The following is a 12,087-nucleotide window of genomic DNA, read 5'->3' as shown; positions in this document are numbered from 1 at the left end:
AGCCTGCTTCGGATTCTGTGTCTCCCTCTCTCTGCCGCTCCCCTGCTCGTCTGCTGTCTGCTCAAAAATGATTAAACATTAAAAAAAATATTAAACATCAAAAAAAATATTAAACACGAGAGTATTTTGTGGCTCCTGTGCCTTTACTGACTACTGTAAACTTTGAGGGATTTACAGCCCTTTACCACTTTTGTGCTTCCCTCAGGTGCTCAGGAGTTGTTCTGTTTCTTCCATAGTATGGTACGGTCCAGTGGACCTGCAGGCTTCCTCAGACCCAGCTGCCCAGACAAACCATGCTGAGTACCAGCCGGAGCTCTACCTGGGACAGGAACCATGAGTCCCTTCTGGACTCCCATCAGTATTCCTTCTGGAATTGGGCTCTCCCAAACACATCTCAGGTTTTTATTATACCACCCACCATTATTATTACTCACTTTTATATCAGATATTCAGTTTTAGAATTTCCATTTGGTTCTTTTCTTTCTATAGGTTTTATCTCTGTGCTGAGATTGCCTATTTGTTCACTCATCAGAGATATTTTCTTTATATTCTTGAGAATAGCTATAATAGCTGCTTAAACATCTTAATCTTATTCCAACACCTGACTCATCTTGAGGTTGGTCTCCGTTGACTAATCTTTGTCTTGGATATGGGTTACGTTTTCCTTTTTCTTTTGAACGTCTAGTAATTTTGGATGGTACTGTGGACCCTTGTGAGTGATACATTGCCAAGACTCTGGATTCTGCTATGTTACTCTCAAGAATATTGATTTTTAAAACATCTTAGCAGGAAATTAACTACGCTGAGCTACAACTCCAAACTTGGTCTCCTTTGCAGTGGGTGGTGCTTAGGGTCTAGTTCAGGGGTCAGGCAGATTTATTTTTTTTATTTATTTTTTTTCAACGTTTATTTATTTTTGGGACAGAGAGAGACAGAGCATGAACGGGGGAGGGGCAGAGAGAGAGGGAGACACAGAATCGGAAACAGGCTCCAGGCTCTGAGCCATCAGCCCAGAGCCCGACGCGGGGCTCGAACTCACGGACCGCGAGATCGTGACCTGGCTGAAGTCGTGCGCTTAACCGACTGCACCACCCAGGCGCCCCTAGGCAGATTTAATACAGTTTGGTGCTTCCCGTCTATGGCTCTCTCCTTTCTGGGCTTCTGTCCCCTCACTTTCCAGCTGCTGTGATCACTCTGAAATCTGTCGTCTGATTCCTTGGCTGGTGCAACTGTAGGTTTCTGGTTCAAGTTTGGGCTGCCCTGCAGGGTGCTAACTGGGGCCTTGATGAAAAGCCATTTAAAAAAAGGGAAACCCACCCACGGATGTTTCCATTTTTCAAATGTCACCTCCCTTCCTATTTTCAGTTGCTTTTCATTGCCTTCAGAGAGTTGTTTCTTAGATATCGTCTAGAGTTTCTCTGTAGAGAATTGGTTCAATACAAGCTACTTTACTGCGCTGAAGTGGGATTTGCTGTGCTTCCTTTTGCATATACTGTAAGGGCAGGATATTGGGTCTCTTTCTGAGGGACTTAAAATGTCCACTCACTCCTGCACCTCCTCACATTTTTCTCCCTCCCTGCAGTATGGGATGATATTATGCCCTCGGGGGAGGTTGAAGAGACCTTTATCTGCCTCTTTAAGAATTGTTTTTTAATGTTGAATCTCCCTGGACAATTGAACTCGCAAGCTTTTGAGACCCCCAAGACTTTTCTTTGTCTTTCTGCTGAAATAACCATTCCCTGAGCTATGGATGCCACACAGTTTAGCTGGTTCCCCAATAAAGATAAGGGGTGAGATGACAGGATGTGTTGGGATCGGAAAGAGCATCAGTATTCCAAAAAACCTGTTTGTCCGTCTTAGGCATAACACCTGCGTTGAGTGATTACTTAGTTGTGGTCTAGTATGAGCGAAATTCAGTATATCTGACATTTAAGTCAGTAGTTTTAAGTAGTTAAGCCTTCTTATTTCATTCATCCATTCATTCAAGTATGTTTTACTCATTAAAAAAAAAATTTAGGGAATGCCTATTATTTATCAGGCCCTGTGCTAAGTACTAATTATGGAATGAAAAGTGTGCTTATTACAGAAATTTCAGGTGTCAGCAAATATTAGGAAGGAACCGTAAGGCAAGCCTAGGATTAAATTTTACCTACTCTTTTGAGCAGCCTTGAAGCAATACCAATTTTGTGGTTTTAAAGTGACTTGGGACAGTGAAGAAAGCTCAAGAATTTTGAGGCAAAAAGTTCAAGTTTAAGCCCACTTCACCATTTATTAACTGCATCACCTTGGGCAAGTCTGTCAATTTCTCTAGGCCCTTATTTCCTTTTCAGTCATTAGATAACTGCCCCACGTTGCTAGATTGAAAGCTTTCTGAGAATAGGAACAGCGCCTGTTCCTTCCCTGCCAATCTCTGTTCCTAGTGTAGTGTTGGCACATAGTATGTTCTCAATAAGTAGGTTAACATTAAATGTGTAATAATAGCTCTTATTGTGTTTTGATCATCTTGAGAATTACTAGGATTCCAAGAGGGAAATATTCCTAATTGGATCCCTCCTTTATTCTAACAGCTCCCAGATACGCTTGTGATGCCTTTCAGAACATGTAGTGGCTTCTAATAGGTAATATCAGCCAGCATAGGCTAGCTTATGCTGCAGAAACAACTTACAGTTTCAGTGGCATAAAGCAAGTCATTTCCTCTTCCTGTTACATAATTATTGCAGGTTAGATGGAGGGCTCAGCATGGACCTAATGTTGCCAGCCGCCTTGCTAGAGGGAAGAGAGAAATCTGGAAGGTCTCGTCCTGACAATTAAGTCATTTTCACGGAAGTGGTACACATCACTTCTGCTCACAATTCACCAGCCAGAACTAGTCATATAACCTCTCCCAATCACAAGGAGCTATGAAGACCAGTTCTACCATAGGACCAGGAAACGACCAGAAATATTTGGGGAACAGCACTGATGATCACCAGAGGATTTTGAGCTGGTCCACTTGGGCCCATCTAAGTACAGGCTTAACAGAAATAGATAGGAACATCTTTTACACTCGGATCTTTTCACTGTCCCTGAGGTTTTGAACGGCCACACTCTCAAGGGCTAAATGGCTTCTTAGGCAGTTAAATGAGGGCTGAAGTTGAGGAATAGGAGTTAGTCCTTCTGGATGACCCACAGGTCATGCTCTGGCTGCTCTATATGGGAGTTCATTGCCAAATATCAGTGGGAAGGATGAACAGCACTTTTCCTTCCTCTGCTGAAGATCTGTAGTGCTCCTGGACAAGTTCTAAGAACTGTTGTCTAGTTGTCTACAGGGTTTCCAAGTGTTATGTGGATGATTCTCACTTGAATAGAGGGAAGCGGGCTTCTGGACTCTGACTGTCGTCAGTCCCTGAGTCCTACCAAATGTTCCCTATTGGCATAGCCCTCTGTTTCTCTCAGCTTCCCTTGCTCCTGTTTGACAACTTTGATCTATTCTTGGAAGGAGTGTGTGTGTGTGTGTGTGTGTGTGTGTGTGTGTGTGTGTGTGATAATGGGTGGGTAGGGAAGGAAAGGAGATGTGATAGGGGACAATGCTTCTACTTGATTTCATATTTTTCCATATCTTTTAAATTTTATATTTTAACCTTGACTTTCGAAACCCCAAAGCCAAGAATTTTACTTTTTTTTCCCTTGTATTGCCATGATAAGTCTCTCTTGTGGCACACTGGGTCTTCTCTAGTCTCAACTGAAGAAAAGAGGCTTGGTACAGCATGACAAGAAATACAGTGGGAGAGGGAAAGGAGTGGTGGTAGAAGGAAAAGCATATCAATTAATGTATCAAAATCTTATTCCACCATTTACTTAATGATTTATTTCCACAACCTTCTTTTCTATTCCTGTAGCATATATAGGCTTCTATATATTCATCAATAAATATATGAATATATATATATATAATCTCTGATAATGAAGTTTGTCCACAAATGCAAGTCAGTAGAGCATTCCATTTTGTCCCATAAATGGAATAACCAGTGAAGGGCTATGGATGTGGGTAGCTTTTGGTAAAGCCAGAAGGTTCATCAAGCTGCATGAGGGAAACAAGGCTGCAAATAGCCGCATGCTTCACACAATATTCCTCAAATTCAGTCTCACGGCTTTTTGCTCTAGAGAGCAAATTCTGTCTCAGCCACAGGAGGGCCCCTGCTCCCCTGAACTGCCTGTTTGACAGCCTGGGAATTCAGAGGAAAAATGAGGAGTAGATTCAGGAGCCAAATAACAATACATCCATGGGTTTTGTGATGGTGTGAATGGAACATTTGGCAATCATACGTTTCCTCAAACTGGCGATGTCTATGGGGGCATTTGCAGAGCGCTACTCTGACTACACTTTGGACAAAAGCCCCCGGCCTTGGCCAATCAGTGCATACATATAAAACATCCTAACAAGCCCCCTGTCCCCACCCCAATTCACACTTTCACACAGGCGAGGGTTACAGGGCATGTCTGGACGCTGGCACGAGTGTGCCCCGCTCCACTGTGACCAGGGGCACCACAGACTGGCAGGGGGTATGTCTGGGAAGGCTGTGCCTCTCACAATAAACAAAGGGCAGCGGGTTCCTCCAAAGCCACTGGCTCTGGGGCGCAGAACTCTGGCCTCTGCCACCACGCTTCCTCATAGAAACCAGTGTCACTCTACATGGGGCCGGCTTCCTGCAGCCATTTAGTGTGGAGCAGCTGGCCAAACTGTGATCTCACTGTGACTGCAAACCCACTTAAAATATTAACCGTGCTGATAAAGATGAATAATTCTTGTACCTCCGGGGCACATAGGAGTTTACTTCTCTTTCCTGTCAGTCCTGAAATGCTGCTGTTCAGCTGCCCTGTACAAGAGCTGGGTTTCATGGCCATGTGAAAAAATAGAATAACAGCACTTCAGGTTCCCAAGTTTTTGATGGGTCTGCTTTCTGCATAAGTTGTTACTGCTCTTTACAGAATAATGGGGGACTGAGTTACTTTGAGCTAAGCTGGGGGTGCTGAGTTTGGTGACACTGTGGGGAGAAGGAGGGCACAATAGAGGATTAGCTGGGATTCTCCTTCCCTCCAAGCTTCAGTGTAGCTGGGGTGCAGCCAAATTGTTCCGGCTGCTGGTACCCATGGCCTTCATCTTCTCCGGAGTGGGGTGATGCCGCAGAGGCCAAGAGGGAGAATTGCCCCAGTGGGGGGTTCCTGTAACTGAGCTTCTGCAAGAATTGTACAGTCTGGCCACGGCTGCTTCTTATGCTTGCCTAGGCTGGCTTAACTCCTCTCCTTTCCATGAGGGGTGCTGAGAGAACCAGCTTCCCCATTAACTTGGGGCCTGCATTTTATTGACTGCGAACACTCAGGATCCCAGTTCTGGGGCCATCTGTGACCTGTCGTGCTATAACAGCTCGGTTTTCCCCGTGTTCAGCTCCCTCCCTGAGTACTTAGTGTTAAATCATAGGGGGAGGAAGTGTGAGCAGAGGAAAAACAGCACTATTACATGACCCCCGATGAGACCGCTGTGATAGAATTAAAAGCTGCCGCCCTAGGACATTCTAACAGATGACATTGTGAGGTTGCCAAGGTAACCCACCAGGATATAGATCCAGCATCTTTGGGGTTGATGCTGGGTAGGCGAGGTCAGTCAGAGGTGAGTCCCAGCTGCCCAGGGTCTGTCCCCTGGCTGGCCAGTGCATGGCAGCCAATTGGAAAATCGAGGTTGACCTCTACACAGCACAAATGAACCCAACATTGACTCCTCATTGGGTATGCCAGGTGAAAGAGAATTAGAATATTTCAGATTTTCAGTGTAGGTTACGTGGAGCCTTGAAAGATCTGGATGCTAATGACTCATCCATTCATTCCATAAATGTTTATTGAACACCTACTAGGTACCAGATTGGAAGTGTCAGAATATCTAGGGGGGAAAGTTGAGAATTCTAGAAAACCCTAAAAAAAGGCAGATTCAAGCAGGGAAAAAAGACATTTAAGACATTTACAAATAGTACTTAGGAAGATGTTGAGTAGAAGAAAATGGAAACCATCAGCATAACTTATTAACCCCAATGATCTGGTGTTAAAAAAAAACACACTTATGTGCAAAAATTTATAGAATGAAAATGATTTGCTTAAAAGAAATCAACTTCTTCCCCCCCAACCGCAACCAGGTTATGCTGCATTTCCCCCCTTTACTCTTTATCTTCATTTAAATACTCCATGTTTCCTTTTGAACTTCTGGTTAACACCCATAATGTTATTTTTTTTTCCCTCTGAGGTAAGGATTAGAAAAGATCAGAAAGATTTCAGATGGGCCCTGACTTGCGAAACTCAAGGCCTTGGCAGATAAATGACATAAAGATCCCTCCTTTTGGCCTCATAGGTGGGTGTTCAAAACCAGGGTGGTGCCACTGGACATTTGTCCCCACACACTACTGTTTGAACCTGGACTTGGGCTGACACCTGGTCTTGTTATATTCTCCCAGTGGGCAAGCCAAGCTGGGGAGAGAGCGGGGAATATTGGAGTTGGTGGTGGTGAGTGATGCCCATAAGCGGTGAGCTAGAAAGAGAAAGGAGCAAAACAGAAAACACAAACAGAATTGGTGGGTAGTGGAGTGGGGGCAGGCAGGAGGGAGGGACACAACTGGGATGGCGATGGAAAGAGAAAACAAGGAAGAAAATATCTAAGAAGCTGTGCTGAACAGGCATTCCTGAAAAGAAAATAGAGCTTCTCTACCCCTTGGGGGGGTGTTATCAGTACCAGAAGGACCTCATTAAAACACTGTTGGGGCCTGCAACCTGCCCACCACTCTGTGGGCTCCAATGCCTAAGGCCCCCTCTTTGCCCAATCAGAAAATGTAGATAGTTAATTAGATTATGTCAGCTGTCTTGCTGCAGTCCTCTTCATAGTATTAATAATAACAATGACAAGAGCTAAGTTATAGAGTGCTTCCTAAACACTTTACACATAAAACTCATGAGGAAGTGCTATTTAACAGATGAGGAAACAGGCCCAGAGCAGTTAAGTCACTTACCCAAGTCACACAGGGAGTAAGGATGGAGGCTAGGCCAACCCCAACTGGTGCTATGATTCCTGCTTTTAACCCCTACACTGTAATTCTGCTTTGTTTAAAAAGTTCCAAGGGGAAAAAAAAAATGCTTTTTAATGAGTGTTCTGCCTCACATCTTCACTTTACTAAGTCAGCCCTGACCTGGTGCTTTATTTATATAACTGTCTCCTTGGGCAACCTACAGTTGCAGGCCAAGATGGTGCCCCAGATCTTCTGAAACCTTAAGGACACCTGAAGTAGGCAGAATACAGCGGGCGTGGCAAGGGGTGGGCGGCATTATCCCTTTCATTAATCACTAACTCTCAAATACCTTAGACGCCTGAGATGGCCCACCTGTGGAATGGGCAGGAGGAACAGTCCACTCTCAATGGTCCCGCCACACCCTCAGCCATCAGCACCTTGGTGGCTGTCACCATCCGGCACTCCAGCTCAAATATTTAGGGAACCCAGTCCCCTAGGCGCACTCTAGCCTCATACAACCTTGGTTAGGAGGGGTCGAGGGAGTGGTCTTGGCGCCTGGACCTCTGCGCGGAGGGGCATTAGGGTCGACGGTGGGGTACGGCGTGTGCCGCGCGCAGGTGGCCCGCCGCGTGGAGGCAGCGGCGCGGGGAGTCGAGGGGGTGCAGGGCGCCGAGGGGCGCGGGGCGGGCCTGCTGCTCCCGCGGCGGCTGTCAGGGGCCGGCGGCTCCCCCGAAGATGCAGCGCAGCATATTTTGCACATGAGTTCAGAGGAAGAGGAAGTGTAGCCGGCGGACGCGCGGCGGCGGCGGCGGCGGCGGCGGGGGCGCGTCGGGGCTGGAGCCGGAGCGCGCCGGGCTCAGGGCGCAGCGAGCGGGAGCGCGGCGGCCGCGGGCTCCGCGGAGGGACGGACGCACAGATCGCGGGAGGGACATATACCGGCGCACGCCGCGCAGCCGCTTCCCGCCCCCACCCACTGGTGCCCACGCCTTCCCCTTGCCGCCTGCTCTGTATGGCACAAACTTTCCTCCCGGGACGGAACACGCTGTCTCAGGGAGCCCGCGCCGGCGCCTTCTCCTCAGCCAGTCCCTAACGGTAGGTGGGCGCGCGGCAAGATTTGGGGTGTAGTCGGGCACAGGCCCTGCCATCTAGCCCCGCGGACCGGGACCTGGGCGGGCAGGAGGAGCTCCGCGTGGCGCCTCCCTGCAGGTTGCCGGGGCTGCCAGAGGGCCACCGCCCCCACCACCACATCCCCTACCGGGGTTGGATGGGTCAGCGGCGATCCACGACTCGCAACGCTCTTGGCCAACTTTTTTTGAAAAAAAAAAAAAAAAATCATCCGTGGCACGCAATGGGGAGAGGCACCCTAGAGCAGTTTGTTAGGGGTCGTGGACTCTGCAGGCTCGGGGGTGCCTAAGAAGGAAGCAGAGGGGAAGCTTCGAGGCTACAGGTGGGTCTGGGACACTGCTGCAGGGGGTCCTTGGCAAAGATCTGGCTGGAGCCGGCTACGCAGTCCAGGTTCAGGAAGGCACGAGGCTGCGGTGGGGTGGGGGTAGGGGGTGGAGGCGCCTCTAGCCGCCCTTTTGCGTGCGCCCTGGGAGGTGGGTTTGTTCCTGGCGCAGGGGTTCTGGATAGATGGGAGCAGACCTGCCGTGTGTCCAGGGGAAGCGCCGCAGCCACGGGAGGCACAGAGACTCGGGGCACGGGAAGTCCCCAGCGCTGAAAACGGCATCTCCCCTTCTGTAAGGGGACTTCTTTCCTCGTCCTAACCCGCTTTCCTAGGCTCAAGGGACTCCAGGGTAGGTCAGGTCTTGGCGGGGTGATAGTGACGTACATTTCAGAAAACCGATTGTCAGGCATGCAACACTCCCCCTTCCCCCTGACCAGAGCCCGTGCCCTTGACCTAGGATATCGCTGTCTTTGGCAGCGAGAACCGCGTGGAGGCCAAAGTGCTAAACCCAGGCACGCTCCCTGTTGCCTCCAGTTGCTTATGCTTAGTTAGCTGCCCTATGTGGTTGTGGGTGGTCCCCAGGGACACTGAAAAGTGGCAGAGAGTTTGTTGGGGGGAGTTAAACAAAAAGTGTGTGTGTGTGTGTGTGTGTGTGTGTGTGTGTGTATTTTTTTAATCCGGCACAAATCTCTATATTTGAGTGGCTGCCCTGGGTTTCCAGCAACAGTCCCTTCTTGTAATTGGCACAGCTGTTTTCAGATGCTGGGCGCGCAGTCAGACTAGGCGTCTTCAGCCCCTGCCATCGTGTGTCATCTCAGGATAACCGAGGCCATGCCAGGAAGGAAGGCGGGAGTAATGTGGGTGACCTCTGGGCGTGTGGGTAGGGCACGCTGTGCACCCCACGTGTCCCTGGCTGCCAGGATTCCTAATTTGTATCTCTGAACAGCTGAATTCCCTACCAAGTTCAAGTGACCCCAGATGTCACCAAATCCCACGGAGGGGTTAAGCAACAAGCTGTTTAGGTCTCTTTGGTGCGTGTGTGCTAACCTCAGTTGAAATCACTTGAACCTCAGACTGACTCTGCATCCTCTTTTGCCTTCAGTGGGGTTTCTGGCCCTGAGAGCTGGGGCATTATCCTCTGTATATCATGTGGCTGGGTTGGTTTTTCTTTGTTAGTCTTTTGACTTAATGGACTTGGGGCGAATGGAAGTGGAGTGTTGTGCAGTTCGCTAATAGATTGGTGCAGGAATTGAAAGAGAACAAATTGGGAATGAGTTCTTTTTCTCCCTCTTGAGCAGGAATTTTTGGCTTCCATTCAAATAATTGCTTTGTCTGTAGGGAAACAGGCAGAAAATCTTTGGCATGAGTGATGTGAGTTCCTGTAAAGCTACTTGTATTCTTCCAATCTTCATTCCGCAGCAGAATTGAAACTATACTATGTGGGCTCATGGCTTGGTGGGCATGGGTATCTTGTCAAGTTTCTAACTTGGTGGGCTAAGGAGAGGGCACTATGAGTTTTTCTTTCCCTGACCTATCTCATTTTTAAAAAATATAAACAACTTGCAAGAACAGTAACTACCCAAATACACATATCTAGGGTGTAATTTTGCAATATTGGCTTTATTACACATCTGGCGATTTATTCATCCCTCCATCAGTCCCAGCTTATTGTTTTATGCCCTTTAAAGTAAGTTACAGACATTGGCATAGGTCACTTCTAAACAGTTCAGTGCACATTTTATTATTCAGAGTTCATTATATGTTCGTGATTTTTTTTAGGGTAAAATTAAAATTTTTTTAATGTTTATTCATTTTTGAGAGACAGAGAGACAGAGCGTGAGTGGGTGGGGGTTGAGAGAGAGGGAGTCACAGATTCCCAAGTGGACTCCAGGCTCTGAGCTGTCAGCACAGAGACCGACACGGGGCTTGAACTAACGGATGGCGAGACGGATGGTAGGACGTCCAACTGACTGAGCTACCCAGGCACCCCTAAGGTAAAATTTATATACATATAATGAAATGCACAAATGTTGAGAGTCATGTTTGCATAATGCTTTGATAGATGTGTACACCTGTATAATCCTAGTCTCTGTCAAGATAGAAAATATTACCATCACCTCAGAAAGTTTCCTCATCCCCATTCCCCCTTTCAGCGGCACCCACTGCTGATTGTTTCCCACTGTTCGTTTAGTCTGTTCTTGAATTCCTGTAAATGGAATTATGCAGCATTGTGTAAAGCTTCTTCCACTCAGCATATTTCTGAGATTCATCCATGTTGTATATGTCAGTATTTTGGTCTTTTTTTATTGCTTAGTTATATTCCAGGATATGTCCATATCACAGTTTGCTAACGTATTCCCCCAGTTGATGGACACGTGAGTCAGTCCCAGGTTATTGGGGTATTGTGAATGAAGCTGCTATGAATATTTGTGGACAAGTCTTCCTAGGGACATATGTTCTCATTTCTCGTGGGTAAATGCCTAAGAGTGGAATCGTTAGGTCATAGAAGAGGTGGATGTGAACCTTGTAAGAAGCTGCGGGATCTTGTTCCAACACGGTTGTACCATTTTACAGTCCCACCAGCAAAGAATACGAGTATGGGAGTCCAGATACGACAACCCTATTTTCCTATTCCAAAGTCAAGAGCATGGTTTGACCAGTGTTTGGGGGTTAGAGGGTACAGAAATTGGACGCTCGAGACAGTGCGAGACACGTTGTTTTCATAGGTGGAGCAGCTGTAAGAAATCCCTGACTCTGCCAGTGAATGAGTTTACACTTAAATTATTGCAGATGATCAGACAAATATTTTATTTGTAGAGATCTTCAGAGAAGGGAATTCCACAGGGGAATGTACCCTTGGTTGTGAAAGAAGATTGATGGAGTGCTTTCTATATAAAGAAAAATAACCCCCACACCCCACAGAATTCCAGTACACTTCTGCTTAGAAACTCCTGGGGGATTTCTGACGTATTGGTCTAGTTGATGTGAACTTGGTGGAGGAGATTCCCGTTGGATTTCACCGGCTTGCGCAGCTGGCTGCTGAACGTGGTTGTGTTTGCTTTGTGAGGCAGATCAGATTTGGCTTTTTGAAGGCTCAGAAAACAGCTTTCCTGTTAAAGTGATTTGGACTGTCAGTGAGAAACATGACCTATCGACGCCCTCTTGTCCTGGCTGAGAAAACGGGTCGGTTCCCCTCAGGTCCTCTTACCCATTAGTCCCATTCTGTGGACCAGCAGCCGAACCCAGTGTGGACTGATTTAGGAACAGGAATTGAGCCTCCCTGACTGCTTGCCACCCCAGAATGAAATATTTGCATCTGGCCAAGGTGTCTCAATGGGCTCAGATGACAGATAGTGTAGAGTCTCAAGACACTGCCCCGTTTGGGGACTGTTCTGATCTGACAGCCTAGGACAGTGCCTGCCACAGAATGGGGGCACAGTAAACATTGGCTAAACGATGACTGGTGACTCATGATGGTACCCGTCTGGGTGATTGCCCATCTGGAGGTTGACAGTGAGTGCCAAGATGTCAGGGCCCCAAGACCTACTTCACTAGAGGTTACTTAACCATAGCCTGGGAAACAGGTTCAAAGTGTTCCCACCTCAGAAGACTTGC

At 47.5% G+C, this 12,087-nt stretch overlaps 1 protein-coding gene across 3 annotated transcripts in view; it reads left to right on the top strand.

Moving 5' to 3' along the window:
• Window positions 1–7,833: 7,833 nt before the first annotated feature.
• RFTN1 (raftlin, lipid raft linker 1) overlaps window positions 7,834–12,087 on the top strand; it is a 207,836-nt gene continuing 203,582 nt past the window's right edge. Inside the window, exon 1 of one of the 3 annotated variants that reach the window (XM_006936444.5) lies at window positions 7,834–8,117. The gene's annotated coding sequence lies outside the window, so the exon portion shown is untranslated. Of the gene's footprint in view, window positions 8,118–8,197; window positions 8,473–12,087 lie in introns of those variants that run through there. The other 2 variants (XM_045037651.1, XM_006936442.4) reach the window with 2 other exon arrangements.

Source organism: Felis catus, chromosome C2 (assembly GCF_018350175.1).
Source record: "Felis catus isolate Fca126 chromosome C2, F.catus_Fca126_mat1.0, whole genome shotgun sequence".
Lineage (NCBI taxonomy): Eukaryota > Metazoa > Chordata > Mammalia > Carnivora > Felidae > Felis > Felis catus.
Note: the sequence above shows the minus strand (reverse complement) of the source record. Positions and strands in the feature narration are given on the sequence as shown.